Source organism: Sus scrofa, chromosome X (assembly GCF_054392235.1).
Source record: "Sus scrofa isolate SSC_HxYL_T2T_F1_AM1 chromosome X, Sscrofa_HxYL_maternal_Yorkshire_Landrace_v2.0, whole genome shotgun sequence".
NCBI classification, from domain to species: domain Eukaryota; kingdom Metazoa; phylum Chordata; class Mammalia; order Artiodactyla; family Suidae; genus Sus; species Sus scrofa.
In genome coordinates, this window is record NC_139401.1 from 93,602,693 (window position 1) to 93,624,979 (window position 22,287).

Genomic DNA, 22,287 nt, shown 5'->3' on the forward strand with positions numbered 1-22,287 from the left:
TGCCTCTGAGCAGATCCTAATCCAGTTCCCCATGCTGGGAAGACAGGCTTGGCTTTGACTCACCTGGTGAGCTCAGTGGGATTTGGAGCCAGGGCAGCAAGGTGCCATGTTTGCCTGACTGATGCTCCTTGACTGCTCAGTGTGTTCATATGTTTAAAGGAGAATCCTGGACCCACCCCGTAGTCACAAGGGCAGGGGTCCTCAGATCATGCATCATCCAACCACATCACACAATGACTTCAGCCATCTGCTGCCTCCCTGAGAGGCGAAAATTCCACAAATTACCACCATTTTTTGGACACAAAATTATCCTTCCATTCACTATAACTGAATATATATTGTAAAATCCCATACTGTTCCATCAGAGGCATCTCATTAGCTGTATATTGGAAATAGGAGGATAAGAGGGGAAATGAATTACGGACTAATTCAAAGGTTAATTCTGAGATGACATGGCCCCTTCACACTAACTTTTTAAAAATTAAGACTCTTTTTTTTTTTTTTTTTTTTGTCTTTTGAGGGCCGCACTTGCGGCATATGGAGGCTCCCAGGCTAAGGGGTTGAATCAGAGCTGCAGCTGCCGGCCTATGCCACAGCCACAGCAATGTGGGACCCGAGCCACATCTTTGACCTACACCACAGCTCATGGCAACGCCAGATCTTTAACCCACTGAGGAAGGCCAAGGATCGAACCTGTGTCCTCATGGATACTAGTTGGGTTCATTAACCCCTGAGCCACAACGGGAACTCCAAGACTCCATTTTTAGAACAGTTATACAGTCACAGCAAAATTGACAGGGAGGTACAGAGATTTCCTATATACCCCCTGTTCTCATACATTCATAGCCTCTCCCATTATCAACATCCCCACCAGAATGGTACATTTGTTATAACTGATGAACCTACATGGGCAAATCATAATCATGCAAAGTCCATAGTTTACCTTAGTGTTGTACATTTTATAGGTTTGGACAAATGTATAATGACATGTCTATCACTATGGTACCACACAGAGTGTTTTCACTGCCCTAAATATGCTCTGTGCTCTACCTACACATCCTCCTCCTCTCTCCTTGAAATTTCTAGCAACCACTGATCTTTTTACTGTTTCCATAGTTTTGCTATGAATGTCATATAGTTGGAATCATACAATATGTAGCTTTTTCTTTTTTATTGAGGTAACATTGATTTATAACATTATATAAGTTTCATGTGCACATTATATTATGCTGCTGTGTAGACTACAGGATGCTTGCCACTAAAAACTTAATTTCCAACTGTCACCATAAAGTTGATCCCCTTTACACATTTCACTCCCCCCCTCCTTTGTTAGTTTGGTTTGTTCATTAATTTTGTCTGTTTTATTCCATATATGGGTGGAATCATATAGTATTTGTATTATTCTTATTTCGCTTAGCATAATATCCTCAATGTCCACCCATATTGTCACAAATGGCAAGATTTTATCTTTTTATGGCTATGTAGTGTGTGTGTGTGTGTGTGTGTGTGTGTGTAAAATCTTTATCCAGTCATCCATTGATGGGCATTTCGGTTGTTTCTACATCTTGGCTGTTGTAAATAATGATGCAATGAAGACCATTAGAATGGCTATCATCAAAAAGGCAAAAAATAACAAGTGTTGGCAAAGATGTGGAGAAAAGGGAAACTATTGGTTTATGCTGGAATATAAATTGGTGCAGCCACTATGGAAAACAGCATGGAGATTCCTCAATAAATTACAAATAGAACTACCACATGATCCAGCTATCCCACCTCTCAGTATTTATCTGAAGAATATGAAAACACTAATTCAAAAAGACATGAAGCCTTTTTCAAATTGGCTTCTTTCACTTAATAATATGCATATAAAATTTGTCCATGTCTTTTCTTGAGAGATAATTTCTTTTTCTTTTTCTTTTTTTAATGGCCACACCTGCAGCAAATGGAAGTTCCCAGGCTAGGGGTTGAATCGGAGCTGCAGCTGCTGGCCTACACCACAGCTACAGCCACAGCAATGCAGGATCTGAGCTGCATCTGCAACCTACTCCGCAGCTTGCTACAACACCACATCCTGAACCCAATGAGGCCAGGAACTGACCCTGTGCCCTCATGGAAACTCGTCAACACTGAGCCACAATGGTAACTCCTGACCAATTTCTTTTTAACACTGAATAATATCCTACTGCATGAATCACCACAATTTATTTATCCACTTACCTAATGAAGGACATCTTAGTTGCTTGCGAGTTTTGGCAATTATAAATAAAGCTGCTATAAACATCTGTGTGCAGGTTTTTGTATGGACATAAATTTTGAACTCCTCTGGGTAAACACCAAGGAGTGTGACTACTGGATTGTGTGGTTAAGTGTACGTTTAGTTTTGTAAGATATCACCAAACTGTCTTCTAAAGTGTCTGTAACCATTTTGCATTCCCATCAGCAACAGACAAGAGATACTATTGCTCCAAATCCTCCCAGTATTTGGTGTTGCCAGTGTTCCAAATTTTGGCCATTCTAATAAATGTGTGGTATCTCATCTCTGTTATAATTTGCATATCTCTGATAACATACAATGTGGAGCATCTTTTTCTATACTTATTTGCTACCTGTATATCTTTGGAGAATTGTCTGTTAAGGTCTTTTGTCCCATTTTAAAATTAGGTTGTTCATTTTATTATTGTTGGGTTTTAAGAATTAATTGTATTTTTTTGGAGTTCCCGTGGTGGCGCAGTGGTTAACGAATCCAACTAGGAACCATGAGGTTGCAGGTTCGATCCCTGCCCTTGTTCAGTGGGTTAAAGATCCGGCGTTGCCATGAGCTGTGGTGTAGGTCGCAGACGCGGCTCGGATCCCGCGTTGCTGTGGCTCTGGCGTAGGCCAGTGGCTACAGCTCCGATTAGACCCCTAGCCTGGGAACCTCCATATGCCGCGAGAGCGGCCCAAGAAATGGCAAAAAGACAAAAAAAAAAAAAAAGAATTAATTGTATATTTTGGATGGATGTCCTTTATCAGATGTGTCTTTTGCAAGTATTTTTTTAAGTCTTAGATTTGTCTTCTCTTTCTCTTAACATTTTCATTTGCAGAGCAGCAGTTTCTAATTTTCATGGATTCCAGCTTATCAATTGTTTCTTTCATGGATTGTGCCTTTGGTATCACATTCAAAAAAGTAACTGCCATAATCAAAGGTATCTAGGATTTTTCATATCTTCTAGGAGTTTTATAGTTGGTTTTTTTTCTTTTTGCCTTTTTAGGGCTGCACTGGGGCATATGGAGGTTCCTAGGTCAGGTGTCCAATTGGAGCTGTAGCCGCCAGCCTATGCTAGAGCCATAGCAATGGGAGGATCCAAGCCACATCTGCAACCTTCACCACAGCTCATGGCAATGCCGGGTCCTTAGCCCAGGAGTTTTGTAGTTTTATGTCTTACATTTAGGTCTTTGATCTATTTTGAGTTATTCTTTGTGAAGGGTATAAGGTTTGTATCTAGATTCATTTTTTCCATATTGATGTCTGGTTGTTTTAGCACCGTTTGTTGTAAAGACTATCTTCACTCCATTCTATGGCCTGTGCTCTATTGTTGAAAATCAGTCAACTATACATATGTGGGTCAATTTACAGGTTGTGTATTGTTCCATTGATCTATTTGTTCATCAATACCACACTGTCTTGATTACTATGACTTTATAATGTGTCTTGATGTTGGGATAGTGTCAGTCCTTCACCTTTTGTTCTTCTCCTTCAATACTGTGTTGGCTATTCTGGTTCTTTGACCCATAAAAATATTATAATCAGTTTTTCAATATCCACAAAATAATTTGCTAGGATTTTGAGAAGTATTTCATTGAACCCACAGGTCAAGTTGGGAAGAACTAACATCTTGACAATATTGAGCCTTCCTGTCCATGAACATGGAATATCTCTATTTATTTAGCTCCTTGATTTCATTCATCAGAGTGTTGTAGTTTTCCTCATATATAAATCTTCTACATATTTTGTTGTATTTATATCTAATTACTTTACTTTGGGGGGTGCTAATGTAAAAGGTATTGGGTTTTAAATTTCAAAATCTATTTGTTCTTTGCTGGTATATAGGAAAGTGGCTTTTATATATTAACCTTGTATACTGCAACCTTGTCATAATTGCTTATTTGTTCTAGAGGGGTATTTTTGTTGTTTTTGATGCTTTCAGATTTTCAACATAGATGATAATGTAATTTGTGAACTAAGACAATTATATTTCTTCCTTCCCAATCTGTATACCTTTTATTTCCCTTTCTTATCTGATTGCATTAGCTATAACTTCCAGTATGATACTGAAAAGGAGTTGTGAGAGTGGATATCTTGCTTTGTAGCTGACTTTAGTGGGAAACCTTTAAGTTTCTCACTATTAATATGATGTTAGCTGTATGTTTTTTGTAGATATTAATTACCAATGTGAGGAATTTCCCCTCTATGACTAGTTTAATGAGAATTTTTTTCAATTATAAATGGGTGCTGAATTTTGTCAAATGCTTTTGTCAAATGTATTGATATGATCATATGATCAGTTTTGACTAACATATTTTTATGCTTTGTTCTTAGGTACATAAATGTTAAAGATTGTTATGTCTTGGAGAATTGATCTCTTTAATCATTACATAATGCCTTTCTTTGTTCTTGATAACTTACCTTGCTTTGAAGTCTGTCTGAAATGAATATAGCTACTCTTGCTTTCTTTTGGTTAATATTAGCATGTTAGCATATTCTCCATCCATTTACTTTTAATCTATATGAATCTTTACATTTAAAGTGAGTTTCTTACAGACAACACACAGGTAGGTCTTGTTTTCTGAAAATATTATATTCAACTATTAAATTGTTTATCCAGAAGTAGTAGACTTTAAGGATTTCTAATTTTTTTTTTACCTTCCCTGTATTTCCCATTTTTATCTACAACAAAAGCACTTGGGTTTAGAAGTGAAAAGAATAAAGAGAAAAAATAAATATCCCAGTCATTCCATGGGAAAGTGGGTCAGTGTCAGATAAGCCTCCCTAAACAAGGGGAATTAGGTAATAAAGTGGTCAAAAAACTAGTTTATGAAGATATCCACCTGACAGTCTCCATTCGGCAGCTTCAAGTAAAGTATAAATGCCTAAGGGAAGGGCAAGCATGTCTCTCAAATAAGGCTTACATTCATCAGTCAGATAATGTCTTCATTTCCCTGGATTTTAGATAAAAGTAGTTTCACAACATTCTTCTTTCTGTAGTCTCCCAAATAAAGCTCTTTGAATTAAAAGCAGTCTCATCCACTTAACCTCCCAGTTATCCAAGCAATGTATGTCACAGGGGAGGGAAAGGGTGAAGATCTGCATGAAGTTGCTGAGAGCTCAGCTCCACAGCATCCATAAGGGGAGAGTCCTTAAACAGTGGGGTTCGGGGTTAAAGTTTCATTGCAGGCTCATTCAGGAGCAATCAACACACACATGTTAAAACATCACTGAATCACCTTCCTTGGGCAATAAAAAATAATAAAAGGAAAAAAAATACACATGCCAAGCACTTGTAATACAAAATCAGATCAAGTTCAAAATGGGATGCATCCTTAAGCCATTCAAGGGGTATAGGTAGTGGTCTGGACACAGAAAAACTTTCACCAGGATGATACAGATTAGGTTCTAGATACACAGGACTACATGAGTAACTGTTAATGAAAGCCAGTAAATTAGGCCTGGACAAATGAAAAGATATTTCACATTAAGGATACACTGAGAAATTATTTTGAGCTATATGGCACTTGGGAAATTAAGCCTTTGAAAACATTGGGAGGAAAGGGCTGAAAATAGTATCTTCAGAATATGTTAGTGATCCCTACAGCACATAAACTAAAAGAAAAAAAATGGTTGTGTCCATTTAAGTAGCTCTGCAAGGGAATACACATGGCAAGGAAGGTATATATGGCAGGTCACAGTGTTGAGATGTGAATGTGTATTTGTTCTCCTTATGTTTCTTCCTTCCTCTTTTCCATCAGGTAGCCAGCACCCATGGATACAACCATGCAAGAAAATAATACCATATTTCACTTAGGTATATATACATATGTAATAAAACTATAGATATATATGCATATGTAATAAACTATAAAGAAATTCTTAAGTATGAAAAACCCAAATTTTGATTAAAAATTACCTCTGAAGAAGAAAGAGGTTAATATAAACTTCAAAGTGAATTTCAACTGCATATGTGATATTTTATTTCTTGAATATATAGAATTCTGTTATTTTTTTATAAATCTATATCTGAAATATTTCATAGCAAGCACTCTTTCTATAAGCTTTAATCTGGCTTTAAAAAAATGATCCATTATTAACTTAGAAATTTTGGAAAATATTGTCAAGTCCAGATATAAATAAGTAAATAACCAGAAACCTACAATTCAGTATATTTCTGGAGGCTCAATATTTGCTATAAAGGTCATGATGTCAGTAATTAAATTTGTCCAACTGACATTCAACTTCATTTGACACTAAAGGCCATGTTGCTAACCATTGGAATATACAAACTTTTTCTGTGTTATGGGTGAGACCAACACAAGGGAAATGACCGCCTTTGGTCTTACAGGAAAAGAAGGAGCTGGTATTTAGGACACAGCAATCCTTCTTTCAGTGTGTTTTATGGAAGACCTGTCCTTATACTGTTATTTTTACTTCCTTCTTTCTGGGACTCAATGGGTAGATGCTATTCTGGTGTTAAAATGGAAGATAAAAGGAGAAGAGAAGAAAATACATTAAAAGTAAGGAGAAGTAATATCAGCAAAATGGCAGACTAAGAATCTCTGGGCCCTCTTTTACCCACAAAAACATCATATAAAATAAATAGAGGCTTGATATAATAACTTTATAAGAGATCTGAGAAGAGCCAAAGGTCTACTGTAATTAAGTGAACACCCAATCAAGAAAAGCCCTCATTAAAAGTGGTAGGAAAAGTTTCTGAAGCATTACTTACCCTTCCTTTCCCCTTCCCAGTGTGGCAGCAGTTTTTATCTGGAGGAGATGGCAGCCCAGTTCATAGTCCCTCTTTCAAACCAGAGGAAGTAGAGTAGACCTTATCTTCAATATTTTAACTTGTCTGAGTGCTGCCTGAAGGACTGCCCTTTGTTTTCCCTAACTTTGGGCACAGATGGGAAAGGTAAAAGACACTGTTTGTGAAAATTTCATGGATACTATTGGACACAGAAGGATAAGAAAAGAGATTATAGGTGGAGATATACAATAGACTATCTAAGATGCCAAGAAGAATCTGTGGTGAGACTCTTTGGGGAAATTATGACATTTAAAAGTAGCCATGTATAAAGGGGAATTGAGAAATTCACACAAGGCCCACACAACATGCAAGTGCAAAAAAGACCTGAGAAAATCTTAGGCTTTCACTTCAGGCTAATTCCCATGATCAGAGCAAGTCCAACTATTGTTAAAGAACGTCTGCAAAAACTGGTATTGGTAGTTTTTATTTGAAATGTTCAAACTGCAACCAAAAATGACAAAGACTACAAAGAAACAGGAAAATATAGCCAATTCAAATGTACAGAACATACTGAGACAAACTTCTTCACCCAGAGAAGCCCTGACATAGGACTTACTAGACAAAATTTTAAAGTAACTGTTTTATATATGCTCAAGAGCCAAAGGAAAACAAAGAACTAAAGGAAATTGGGGGAAAAGTATGAATAAAATAAGAATATAGACAGAGACAGAAATTATTAGAAGGAACCAAACAAATTTTGGAGCTGAAAAAATACTACAATGTAATTGAAAAATTCATTAAATGGTTCAATAATAGATTTGGTCAAGCAGAAGAAAGAATCAGTGAACTTGAAGATATGACCTTTGTAAGTACTGAGTTTGAGGAACAGAAAGAAAACACAATGAAGAAAAGTCAACAGAGCCTATTGGTCTTATAAGATACCATCAAGAGGACCAATATACACATCATGAGAGTCCCAGAGAGAGACAGAAAGTGGCAGAGAGATTATTTGAAAAAATAATTGCTGAAAACTTCCCAAATTGACATAATTGTAAATGTACAAGAGGCTCAACAAACCCCAAGTATGAAAAACACAAACAGTTCCATACCAAGATTCACTAAAATCAAACTTTCAATAGGAAAAGACAAAGAGAATTTTGCAAGTAGAAAGAGAAAATCAATTCATCACATACGAGTGATCCTCAATATTATCAGCTGATTTGTCAGCTGAAACTTTAGAGGCCAGAATGTGGTAGGATAATATATTTAAAGTACTGAAAGAAATAACCTATCAAATGATAATTCTAAATCTGTCAAAACTATCCTTTAAAAATGAGTGAAATTAAGGTATTTCCAGATAAACAAAAGCTGAGGAAGTTCATTAACACTATTCCTGCCTTACAAGAAATGCTAAAGGGAGTCCTTCAAGTTGAAATGAAAGGACATTAAACAATAACTTGTAGCTATATAAAACTATAAAGATCAAAGGTAAATAAATGGGCAAATATAAAAATCAGTATTTTACAAGTTTTGGTTTATAAATCCACTTTTAATTTTGTAAGGATTTAAATTACAAATACATCAAAAATAATAAACCTATTTTAATCGCTACACAATATATAAAGATATAATTGGTGATATCAATAACATGGGTGGGAGGAGGACAACACTATAATCCAATTGGACATAACAAACACATACAGAACTCCAACCAACAATTGCCACATATACATTGTCCTCAACTGAACATGGAATAGTCTCCAGAATAGACCATACATTACAAAAATAATGTTTTTTGTTTTGCTTTTTTTTATTTTTTATTTTATATTATTTTTTGTCTTTTTGCCTTTTCTTGAGCCACTCCCAGGACATATGGAGGTTCCTAGGCCAGGGGTCCAATTGGAGCTGTAGCCACCGGCCTACACCAGAGCCACAGCAACGTGGGATCAGAGCCGCATCTGCAACCCACACCACAGCTCACGGCAATGCCAGATCCTTAACCCACTGAGCAAGGACAGGGATCGAACCTGCAACCTCATGATTCCTAGTCGGATTCGTTAACCACTGTGCCACGACGGGAACTCCTGCTTTGTTTTTTTATTTTTTGACCACACCCACAGTGTATGGAAGTTCCTAGGCCAGGGAGTGAATCTGAGCCACAACTGTAACCTACACCACAGCTGGATCCTTTAACCCACTGTGTGGGCTGGGTATTGAACTTGTGCCATTGCAGAGACAATGCCAGATCCTTAACCTGCTGCACCACAGTAGGAACTACCAAAACTAGTCTTAATAAATTTTAAAAAAATTTTGTCTTTTTGTCTTTTTATGGCTGCACCTGAGGCATTTGGAAGTTCCCAGGCTAGGGGTCTAATCAGAGCTGTAGCCACCAGCCTACGCCATAGCCACAGCAACGTCAGATCTGAGCTGCGTCTGTAACCTACACCACTGCTCACAGCAATGCCAGATACTTAACCCACTGAGCGAGGCCAGGGATTGAACCCACAACCTCATGGTTCCTAGTCAGATTCGTTTCTGCTGTGCCACGATGGGAAATCCCAATTTAAAAATATTTAAATCATACAAATGACCTTCTAATCACAACAGAATGAAACTAGACATCAATAAATGAAGGAAAACTGGAAAAGTCACAAATGTGTGGAAATTAAACAACATACTTTTAAACAACCAATAGGGCAAAGAAGAAATCACAAAAGAATTTAGAAAATACCATGAGACAAATATAAATGAAAATGCAACAACAAAAACTTATGGGGTACAGCAAAGCAATGCTGAGATGGAAATTATTAACTGTCAATATTTACATGAAAGATAAGATTTCAAATTAACAACCTAACTTTACAGCTTAAAGAACTAGAAAATGAAGAACAAACTAAAACCAAAGCTAGCAAAAGAAAGGAAAAAACACGCATTGTTTAGAGTGGAGCTAAATAAAAATAAAAAATAGGAAAACAAAAAAGAAAAATCAATGAAACCGAAATGGTTCTTAGAAAATATCACCACAATGACAAATCTTTAGTTACTTTGACTAAGAAAAAAAAAAAGAATATACAAATTACTAAAATCAGAAATGAAGGTGGGTATATTACAACTGATTTTACAGAAAAAAAATTATAGGAGAATATAATGAACAATTGTATGCCAACAAATTGAATAACCTTGATGAACTGAACAAATTCCTAGAAACATGCAGCCTACCAACTGAATCATGAATACATAGAAAATCTGAGCACAGTTAAATCTATTAAGGAGATTAAATCCGTAATCAGAAATCTTTCTTTCCAAGAAATAAATGTCCTGGACTGTAGATGCCATCGTGGTCCAGTGGTTAATGAACCTGACTAGTATCCATGAGGATGCAGGTTTGATCCCTGGCCTTGCTCAGTGAGTTAAGGATCCAGTATTGTTGTGAGCTATTGTGTAGGTCACAGACGTGGCCTGGAATCCACGTTGCTGTGGCTGTAGTGTAGGCTGGCAGCTGTAGCTCTGATTTGACCCCTAGCCTGGGAACCTCCATATGCCGCAGGTGCAACCCTAAACACACACACACACAAGTCCTGGACCAGGCAGCTTCAATGGTAAATTCTACCAAAGGTTAAAAGAAGATTAAAACCAGTCTTTTTTGCAGCACAGAAGCTTTAAATTTTAATGAAGTCAGATAATCAAGTTTTGTGGGGTTTTGGGTTTTTGTAAAAAGTTTTTTTTTTTGGTTTTTTTTTGTTTTTTGTTTTGGTTTTTAGGGCATCCCACATATGGCATATGGAGGTTCCCAGGCTAGGGGTCGAATTGGAGCTAAAGCTGCCAGCCTACACCACAACCACAGCAACACCAGATATGAGCCACATCTGTGACTTACACCACAGCTCACAGCAATGCTGGATCCTTAACCCACTGAGCAAGGCCAGGGATTGAACCTGTGTCTTCATGGATGCTAGTCAGATTCGTTTCTACTGAGCCATGATGGGAACTCCCTCAATTATTGTTTTCACGGATCATGTCTGATGCTTTATCTAAAAAAATCATTGCCAAACCCAAAGTCACTTAGATTTTCTCCTATGTTTTCTTTTTGGAGTTTCAAACTTTTGCATTTTACATTTAGGTCTATGATCTATTTTGAGTTATTTTTATGAAGTGTGTAAGTCCTGTGTCTAGACTATTTTTTTTCATGAGGCTATCCAGTTGTTTCAGCACCATTGTACTGCCTTTGCTCCTTGTCAAAGATCACTTGACTATATTTGTGTGGGTCTATTTCTGGGTTCTTTATTCTGTTACAGTGATCTATTTGTCTAATCTTTTATCAATATCACACTGTTTTGACTACTGCAATTTATAAAATTAAATACTTATGCTCCACAAAAAAATGACACTGCCAACAGAATGAAAAGACAAGCTACAGACTGGGATAAAATATTTGAAAAATATAAATCTTATAAGGGATTCATAGCCAAAATATACAAAGAACTCTTAAAATTCAACAGTAAGGAAATGAACAACCCAAATTTTAAAATGGGCAGAAGATCTGGGTGGACACCTCACCGAAGACTATATACGGATAGCAAATAGTCATAGAAAAGATGATCACATCACATCGCTCAGGAATTTTAAATTAAAACAACAACAAAAACTACTGCCATTAGAATGGCAAAATCCAAGACACTGACAACAATGAATGCTGGTGAGGATGTGGAGCAGCAGGAATTTTCATTCATTGCTAATGGAAATGCAAAATGGTACAGCCATTTTGGAAGACAGTTTGGCAACTTCTTAGAAGCTTAACATACTCTTGCCTCATGATCTAGCAACTGCACTTCTTAGAATTTACCCAAATATGCCAAAAACATACGTCCATACAGAAACCTGCACAAGGAGGTTTATAGCACTTTTATTCTTGATTACCTAATTTGGGAGCAATCAAGATGGCCTTCAGTAGGCAGATGGATAAATAAACTGTGGCACACTTATACAGTGGAATATTGTTCAATGCTAAAAAAGAAATCACCTATCAAGGCTTGAAAAGACATGAAAAGCTTTAAATGTATATTAATAAATTAAAGAAGTCAATCAGAAAATCTACATATTATTTGAATCCAATATATGACATCCTGGTGATAGCATAAATATGGAGACAGTGAAAAAGATCAGTGATTGCCAGTGGTTGGAGAAAGGGAGGGCTGGAAAGGCAGAGAACAGAACAATTTTAAGGCAGTGAAAATTTTCTGTGTAATAACTATAATTATGTCCATATGCCAGCATATATTTGCCCAACCCCACATAATGTACAATACCAATAGTGAAACCTAGCACAAACTAGGGACTTTGGCTGATAATGATGTGCCAATGTAGCTCACTGATGGTAATAAATGGACTACTCTGGTGTAGAATTTTGAGAGTGGGGCAGGCAGTATGTGTGCTGGGGAAGGGGTCATATGGAAACTCTTTAATTTTCTGCTCAATTTTGATAGGAACCTAAAACTGCTATAAAAATAAAGTCTATTTTTAAAAATTCTGAAAGTATTAAAGAGGAGGGAACACTTCTTTTTTTTTTTTTTTTTTTTCCTTTTTGGTCATGCCAAGGCATATGGAGTTTCTGGGCCAAGGATCAGATCCAAGCCACAGTTGAGACCTAAGCCTCAGCTGCAGCAACACCACTTCCTTTAACCCCCTGAGTGTGGCGTTGCAGAGACATCACAAATCCCATTGCACCACAGCAGGAACTCCAAGGAGGGAAAACTTCTTAACTCATTTTGTAAGACCAGTGTTACTCCGATACCAAAACGAGACCAAGACACTACAAGAAAATAATACTTCAGGCCAATATCACTAGCATTAATACAAATATCCTAAAAAATACTAGCAAACCAAATTCAACAGCATATAGAAGGTTTATACACCATGACAAAGTGGGATTCATTTATGGAATTCAAGTGTGGTTCAACATTCAAAAACTAAACAATATAACATCCCACCTTAACAGAATGAAGGGAAAAGATACATAATCATCTCAATTCATGTTTTAAAAGCATTTGATAAATTCATTACCCTTTTATAATTAAAACACTCAATAAACTAGGAATAGAAGGAAACCACCTCAACATAATAAAAGCCACAACTAACATCATACTCAATGGTGAAAACTTTTCCACTAATATCAGGAACAGGAGAAGGAGGCCCATTTTCACCACTTCTGTGCAACATAGTATTGGAAGCTCTAGCCAGAGCAATTACACAAGTAAAGGAAATAATAAGTATCCAAATTGGAAAGTAAGAAGTTGAACTATCTCTGTTCACAGATGACATAATCTGATATGTAGAAGACCCCAAAGATTCTACATACACCAAAAAACTCTTAGAACTAATAGATTAATTCAGTAAAATTGCAGGATACAATATCAATGTGCGAAAAATAGTTATGTTTCCATGCATTAAAGATAAATAATCCAAAAAGGAACCTATGAAAACAATTACATTTACATCAAAAAGAATAAAATACTCTAGGATTATGGAGTTCCTGTTGTGGCTCAGTGGAAACGAATCTGACTAGCATCCATGAGGACACAGGTTTGATCCCTGGCCTTGCTCAGTGTGTTGAGGATCTGGCATTGCCATGAGCTGTGGTGTAGGTCGCAGATACAGCTCAGATCTGGCATTGCTGTTGCTGTGGTTGGTGTATGCCAGCAGCTACAGCTCTTATTTGACCACTAGCCTGGGAACCTCCATATGCTGTGTGTGTGGCCCTAAAGAAAAAGAAAAAAAAATGCTCTAGGAATAACCTTAACCAAGGAGACAAAAAGATGCACACACTGAAAACTACAACACTTTCTTGAGGGAAATTAAAGAGAACATAAATAAATGGAAAGATATCTTATGTTCATGGATTAGAAGATTTAGTATTGTTAAATTGTCAATACCACCCAAAATGATCTACCAGACTCTATCAAAATCTAAATGATGTTTTTTGTAGGAATTTAAAAATATATCATAAAATTAATAAAGAATCTCATGGGACCCTGAACAACTAAAAGAAACTTGAACAATAACAGAACTGAGTACACACATTTCTCACATCAAATTTATTTCAAAGATACAATCATCAAAACAGTGTGCTATTAGCATATAGACAGGCATATAAATTAATGGAATGTAACAGACAACCCAGAAATATACCCTCACCTATTTGGTCAAGTGATTTTCAACAAGGGTGCAAGACCATTCAATAAGAAAAGGACAGTATTTTTAATAAATGGTACTGATAAAACTGATATACACATGAAAAAGAATGAAGTTGGATATTTATCTTACACCATATACAAAAATTAACTCAAAAGAAATCAAAGTCCTAAATATAAGAGCTAAAACTATAAAACTCTTGGAAGAAAACTTAGGAGTGATGTTTCATGGTATTGGATTTGGCAACTATTTCTTAGATATGATAACAAAGCACAGGAAACAAAATAAAAAATAAATTGGATTTCAATATTAACAACTCTTGTGCCTCAAAGGACACTATCAACAAGGTAAGAAGGCAATACACAAAACAGAAGCAAATATTTGCAAGTCTGATAAAGGATTTATAACCAGAATATACAAGGAATTCTTATAACTCAATAACAAAATGAACAACCTGATTAAAAACTGGACAAAGGACTTGAATAGTCATTGCTCCAAAGATGTACAAATAGCCAATAAACACATGAAAAGATGCTGAACATCATTGATCATCAGGAAAATGCAAATCCAAGCCACAATGAGAACAACCTCATACCTATTAGGATGGCTATTATTTGAAAAAGCAAACAAATAAAATTGACATTTTCCCAAAGAAGACATACAGATAACTAACAGGCACATGAAAAGATGCTCAACATCACTAATCATTAGAGAAATGCAACTCAAAACCACAATGAGATATCACCTCACACCTGTCAGAATGGCCATCATAAAAAGGCCTACCAATAACAAATGTTGGCCAAGATGTGGAGAAAAGGGAACCCTTGTACATTGTTGATGGGAATGTAAATTGGTGCAGCCACTATGGAAAACAGTACTCAGGTTCCTCAAAAGACTAAAGAAAAACTACCACATTATCCAGAAATTCTACTCCTGCATATATATCTGAAGAAAATGAAAACACTATCTGAAAAGATACATGCACCTCAATGTTCATAGCAACATTATTTATAATAGCCAATATATGGAAGCAACCTAGGTGTCCACTGACAGATGAATGTATAAAGAAGATGTTGTGTGTGTGTGTACACACACACACACACACACACACACACAGTTGACTATTACTCAGCCATGAAAAAGCACGAAATTCTGCCATTTGCAACAATGTGATGGATCTAGAGAGTATTATGCTTGATGAAACACATTAGACAAGGACAAATAATCAATTATCACTTATATGCGCAATCTAAAAAAATAAAACAAACGAATGTACATAACAAAAAAAGACTTATAGACATAGAGGACAAACTATCAATTACCAGTAGGGAGAGGGAAGTGGGAGGGGCAAGATAGGGATATGAGATTGAGAGATACAAACTGCTATGTATAAAATAGATAAGCAATATGGAAGTTCCTGTTGTGGCCAAGCAAAAACAAATCTGACTAGGAACCATGAGGTTTCGGGTTTGATCCCTGGCCTCACTCAGTGGGTTAAGGATTCGGCATTGCCATGAGCTGTGGTGTAGGTTGCAGATGTGGCTTGGATTTGGCATTGCCGTGGCTGTAGTGTAGGCCCGCAGCTGTAGCTCTGATTAGACCCCTAGCCTGGGAACCTCCACATGCTAAGGGTGTGGCCCTAGAAAGACAAAAAAAAAAAAAAATAGATAAGCAACAAGGATATATTGTATAGCACAGGAAATACAGTCATTGCTTTGTAATAACTTAAAAAAATTTAAATTGAAGTATAACTGGTTTACAATGTGTCAGTTTCTGGTGTACAACAAAGTAATCCAGTTATATATGTTCTTTTTCATTATTACAGGATATTGTATTGTGCTATACAGAAGGACTTCATTGTTTATCTAATTTATAAATAGTAGTTTGTATGTGCTAATCCCAAACTCCTAATTTATCCCTCCCTTACTTGCTGCAATAACTTTAAATGGAGTATAATCTATAAAAATATTTAATCACTATGTTGTACACCGGAAACTAATATAATATTGTAAATCAACTATACTTCAATAAAAATTAGTAAATAGAAAATAAAACACCCCCCAGAAATTAACCAGTGTTGGTGAGAATGTGGAGATATTATTACTTTGTAACTTGCTGGTGGTAATGTAAATTGGTATAGCTGCTGTAAAAAACAGAATGGCAGTTTCCAAAAAAACTAAACAAAGAAATTTCATATGATCCAGCAATTACACTTTTGAGTATATACCGCAAAGAATTAAAAGAGGCACTCAAACAGATATTTGTACAGAATGCTCTTAGCAGGCTGTTCACAATAGTCAAAAGGTGGAAGCAAGTCTAACGTTCAGTAATAGATGAATGGATAAACAAATTGTGGTATATGCATACAACAGAATATTATCCAACCTTAAAATGGAAATGAAGTTGAAATACGTGCTACAACATGGATGAACCTTGATGATATGATGGTAAGTGAAATACGCCATACACTAAAGGACAGACATTGTATTATTTCATTTATATGAAATATATATATATATATATATATATATATATATATATATATATAGTCAAATTCAGAGAGGGAAAAGTAGAATAGTGGTTACCATGGGACTGGGATGGGATAAATGAGGAGTTATTGTTTAATGGGTACAGAATTTCAGTTCCAGATGATAAAAAAGTTCCAGAAATGTGGTGCTGGTTGTACAACAGCATGAATGCACTAAATGCCACTGAACTATACACTTAAATATGGTTAAAATCATAAATTTGTTATGTATATCTTGCCACAATAAAAAAAAGAGGAGGGTAGGAAAGAGAGACAGCCAGACACACTTTTTCTGCTTCTAGATATTGTTGATTGTATGTGAAACCTGGAACTACGGTAGCTATCTTGAGATCATGAGAGCAGACAAACCAACACACACATTGAAGGTGGAAAGAACTTTAGTCCTTGATGACACTGTTGAACAGCTAAATGAAACCAATCCTGGCATTGTCTTTCTGCCACATTTCTTGTTAAATGATATAAAAGTTTCCTCATTGTTTAAAATAAGTATTAAAAGGATAATTACTCCCTCCCCCTCACCACCCTTAGGTATCTCATCATACAAAAATGACACCAAAGCTTATCCATCATATAACTATCCATGTATTTCATTTCCTTCTGCTTCAAATTCACTCGATCTCTATGAGATATTCATGTTAATGTCTCTTTTATAGGAAGGAGAACTTTCTTAACTATGACTCAAAATTCAGGCATATTAAGGAAAAAGATTAGTAAATTTGACTATATCAAATAACAAGGACAATTTGGCATGGCATAAAACATGCTAGCCAATTAAAAAGACACAAGAAAAATATGTGTAACTAATATCTAACAAAATGTTGATAGTCCTTCCACATAGAAGCTTATTGATACAGAGTAAACAACAACATATCAGAGATATGGAAGAAATATAAACAATTAATGGAAAAAATGCAAATTGTCTTCTCTTTTCTTAGGACCACACCCACGGCATATGGAAGTTCCCAGGCCAGGGATCAAATTGGAGCCACAGCTGCTGGCCTACACCACATCCACAGCAACGTGGGATCCGAGCTGTGTCTACGACCTTCACCATAGCTCATGGCAATGCTGGATCCTTGACCCACTGATCGAGGCCAGGGATTGAACCCGCATCCTTATGGATACTAGTTGTATTCATTTCCGCTGTGCCGCAATGGGAACTCCCTAAAATTGTCTTTAAATACATGAAAAAGAGGTTCAAACTTGCTTTTAGTAAGGAAGATGTAACTAAAGCTACAGGAAGATGTCATTTCTAAACTATTAGACTGGAAAATCCAAAAGTTTATTAACTCACTCATTTGATGAGGATGCACAAAAAAAAAAAAATGTCCTTTCACATGCTGCTCACAGAGATGTAAAATGTTATCATCACTATAGTAGTCTTAATATTTGCTTCCAAAGATACCAAATCCTAATCTCTGGAACCTATAGACCTTAGTGTACTTGGAAAAAGGGTCTTTGCAAATGTGTTGAAATTAAGGATCTTGAAATGGAGAGATTTGTCCTGATTATCCAGGAGGGCCCTAAATGCAATCATATGTGTCATTATAACAGAGAGGCAGGGGAACAGTTGATACAGACACAAAATAAGGTATAATATGACCAGGGATGCAGAGGCTGGAGTGATGCAGGCACAAGCCAAGGAATGTCAGTGACTAACCAAAGCTTGAAGAGGAAAAGAACAGATTTTCCTCTAGACCCTCCAGACGGAGCATCATGATGCTGACATCTTGAGTTTGGCCTGGTGAAACTAATTTTGGACTTCTGACCTCTCAAACAGTGAGTTAATTAATTTCTACTTTGCATGGCCACCAAGTGTGTGGTTATTTATTACAGTAGTTATAGGAAAGTAATGCAACCACTATAAAGGGGAATTTGAATATACCCAGCAAAATTACATATATTCTTATGCTTTGGCTAGGAAATCCCATTTCCAGAAACATAATATCTATATACTAAAGATATACAGGTAATGACAAAAAAAAAAGATATTAGCTATAAATACAGATATTCACTGAGGCACTATTTGTATAAGAAAAAATCAGAAGCAACCTAAATATACACCAGCTGTATGTTATGCAACAAACTTTCACACAACCACAGTATATATACCAAGTAAGCATAAAGAAGAATTATGAATATCTCCACGTAAAACTATGGGGAGACCTCTGGGATATACTGGTAAGAGAAAAAGTCAATGTACACAAAGGTGTATAGTATGGTATTTTTTAAATCTAAGAACAAACAGGGGAATGCAAATATAGTTGACCCTTGAACAACACAGGGGTTAGGGGCACTGACCCTCTGTACAGTCGAAAACCTGCATATAACTTATAGTTGGCTTGCCATATACTCAGTTCCTCCATATCCATGGGTCCTCTGTATCTGTGGTTCCATGTCTGTGGTTCAACTAATTTTGGATCATGTAATACTATAGTATTTACTATTGAAAAAAATCTGTGTATAAGTGGACAAATCTATTGTTTGAGGGTCAACTGTATATAGATTTTTACTTATATTAAAAAATAAAAGGAAAGGACTTCTTTATAGAAGAAAAGATTTTTTTTTTTTTGTCTTTTTAGGGCCACACCCGAGGCATATGGAGGTTCCCAGGCTAGGGGTCGAATCGGATGTACAACTGCTGGCCTACACCACAGCCACAGCAATGTGGGATCCGAGCCATGTCCACGACCTACACCACAGCTCACCGCAACGCCAGATCCTTGACACCAAGTGAGGCCAGGGATCGAACCCTCAACCTCATGGTTCCTAGTCAGATTCTTTTCCAATGTGCCATAATGGGAACTTCATAGACAAGATTTAATAGACGTACTTCTCCCTATTACTTTGGCTAGGTACAGCTTAAAATCCTGGATATTATAGGTAACACAAATATAAGAAACCTCTGAAATGTGGAAAGTAAAAAGGCCAACTGGCTTGGGACTTAGAGATCTAAGTAACAGGGCAGTGAATTCCTTTGGTTTTATTTTTATCCCAGATCAGGTGCTGGAAGAGCAGGTGACCCAAAAATGCCAACAGGAAAAGACAAGAAAAGCCCCAAGAAAATCTATGTCCAGACAAAGAGCCAGAAAAAGGAGAACCTAGCAAGAAAGCTAGCTGTTAGACAACTGTCTTACCTCAGACAAGCACCATGCCATGAAACGCAGTTGTACCCTCTCCATGGCAGCAAAGGCTGAGTGGGGAGGGTGATTCCATGCTCACTTGATTGTAAGCAGGCACCCTTCCTTCCCACTCTCTCAGTGGTATCATAGCAGACCACCTGGGGAAAGGGAATTTTATTATCCCCAGCCGGTGGAAATGAGGACCTCCCCCCCATACACACAATGTAGTGTCAGGGAAGACCCTGCAGGGAGTCTGACTTCCACCCAATCCCAGTCATAATGAGGCTCCCTTCGCCTCCTCTCTGGTAGAACAGCCCCTCTCTGGGCTGGGGTCACCAAAAGCCAAGTGGGACAGTGGAACTTTCATGATGAGCCAATGACAAAGAGGCCTCCTCCCCTCCATGGTGTTAACAGAAGCCACAAGGAGGGCAGTAAAGAAGTGCCTTCCCACTCCTACCTGGGTGGTATCCATGGAGGCCTGGTGGGGAGTGAAATCCTCCTTCCACCAAGCAGTAGTATAAGGCACCACTTCCCTTCCACCCACATGACTACCCTGTCCCCCAGGTTAGAGGTTGAGTGGGGAACATGGACTTTTATCCCCACCTGGCACTAATGAGCACACCTCCCTCCCCCCAATATAGTATCACTTGAGGCCACAGAGGAACAACAAGGAGGTTCGCTCCTTCTCCCAACTTGGGCAGTGTAGGTGATGCCTGGTGGGGAGCCTGAGATCCCACCCCTACAGAGCACTCATGAAGCACCCCTTCTCTTCCCACTTCATACCTCCTGAGTGATGAACCCTGACTTTCATCTCTGCATTGCTATTACACTATGTCTGAGTTTCATTCCTTACTGGCATAGTGTCACAAGAGACTTACTAAAACAGATTATTTAATGAGATGTAGAATCTTGTAACATAATACCCAAAATGTCCTGGATATAATCAAAATTCCCTCTTCTATCAAAAAAAATCGAAAAAATATTAGTTGAATGAGAAAATATCATCAATAGACATGAACACCAAGATAATAACAGGTATTGGAATTTTCTAACATGGAATTTTTAAGTAGTCATCATAAAAGTGTTTCAATGAATAAATACAAACATGCTTGAGACAAATAAAAAAAAATAGAAAGTCTCAGTAAAGAAATGGAAAATACATAGAGGAACCAAATGGAAATTTTAGAACTGAAACATACATTAACTGAAATTGAGAGTCAATGGATGGATGTAACAGCAGAATGGAGAGGAAAGAGGAAAGAATCAGTTAATGTGAAGGTAGAACAACAGAAATAACCTGATTTAAACGACAGAGGAAAAAAATATAGACAAAAAATGTAGAACAATTCCTCAGGGACCTGTGAATCAATAAACAAAAGATGTAATATTCATATCATTTTTGTCTTGAAAGGAGAGGGAAAAATGCATATGAGAAAAACTGAAGAAATAATGGCTAACAAATTTCACATTTAGCAAAAGACATAAACCTGGAAGTTCAAGAAGGTGAACGAACCCCAAACAGAATTATTTCAAAGAAATCCATGAAAACACACATCATGATCAAACTTTAAAAAATTAGGTACACACACAAAAAAAAGAACTTGAAAGCATGGAGAGAGAAATAAGGCATTACCTATAGGACAAAAGCAATTCAAATAACAGCAAATTTCTCATCAGAAACTGTGGAGAAGAGAAGGAAGTGGTGCAATATTTTTCAAGTGAAAGAAAAGAACTGTTAACCTAAAATTCTGTATCTGGTGACTATGTTATCCTGCAGGAAAGGATGGGTATACAAAGACACCGTCAGATGAAGGAAAAAGAAAATAATTTATCACCAGTGATGTAAACTAAAAGAATGGCTTAAAGGAAGTTAAGACAGAAAGGAATTGATAATAGAAGTGCTCTTTGAACATCAGTAAGAAAAAATGGACAGGGCAAAAATATGGATAAACATAATAGCCTTTCCTTCTCCTGAAATTTCTAAAATTCTGTTGGATGGCTAAATCAAAAAGTATCACACTATGTGAAGTGGTTCTCAATGAATACAGAGGAAACACTGAAGACTATTCTACCACAAAAGGTGGATGATAAAGAAACTTTATGGACCACACAATGGAAAGAGTTGGGCATGCAGCTACCTATTACCCATGTAGGTAAGAATGAATGAATGAATGATAGATATCCTAAGATAAGGACACAAATATTCCCCAGATTCTAAATGATAATTAAGATCTGAACATCATCCCCATGAACACTCACTTACTTTGGTATTATGCTCTTTCCTTTTCCTTTACAAAATATCTCTATTGGAATGCAATGCTTTTCAGATGTTTCAAAACTATTCTAACACCAACTGCTTTCTGTCATATCCACTCCCTGGTTATTAAATGCTTCTATTCCAAGGTGAAGGGACTCAGGGCAGCCCAAGAAT

General features: G+C 36.8%; 1 protein-coding gene across 17 annotated transcripts in view; it reads right to left on the bottom strand.

The window, feature by feature from the left end:
* Positions 1–22,287, bottom strand: part of ZMAT1 (zinc finger matrin-type 1) — a 162,906-nt gene that overhangs the window by 127,535 nt on the left and 13,084 nt on the right. For 6 of the 17 annotated variants that reach the window (XM_085006901.1, XM_085006892.1, XM_085006903.1 and 3 more), the window contains exon 2: positions 19,872–20,014. The exons of the other annotated variants lie outside the window; for them this stretch is intronic. The gene's annotated coding sequence lies outside the window, so the exon portion shown is untranslated. The remainder of the gene's footprint in view (positions 1–19,871; positions 20,015–22,287) is intronic. 17 annotated transcript variants of the gene reach the window in all.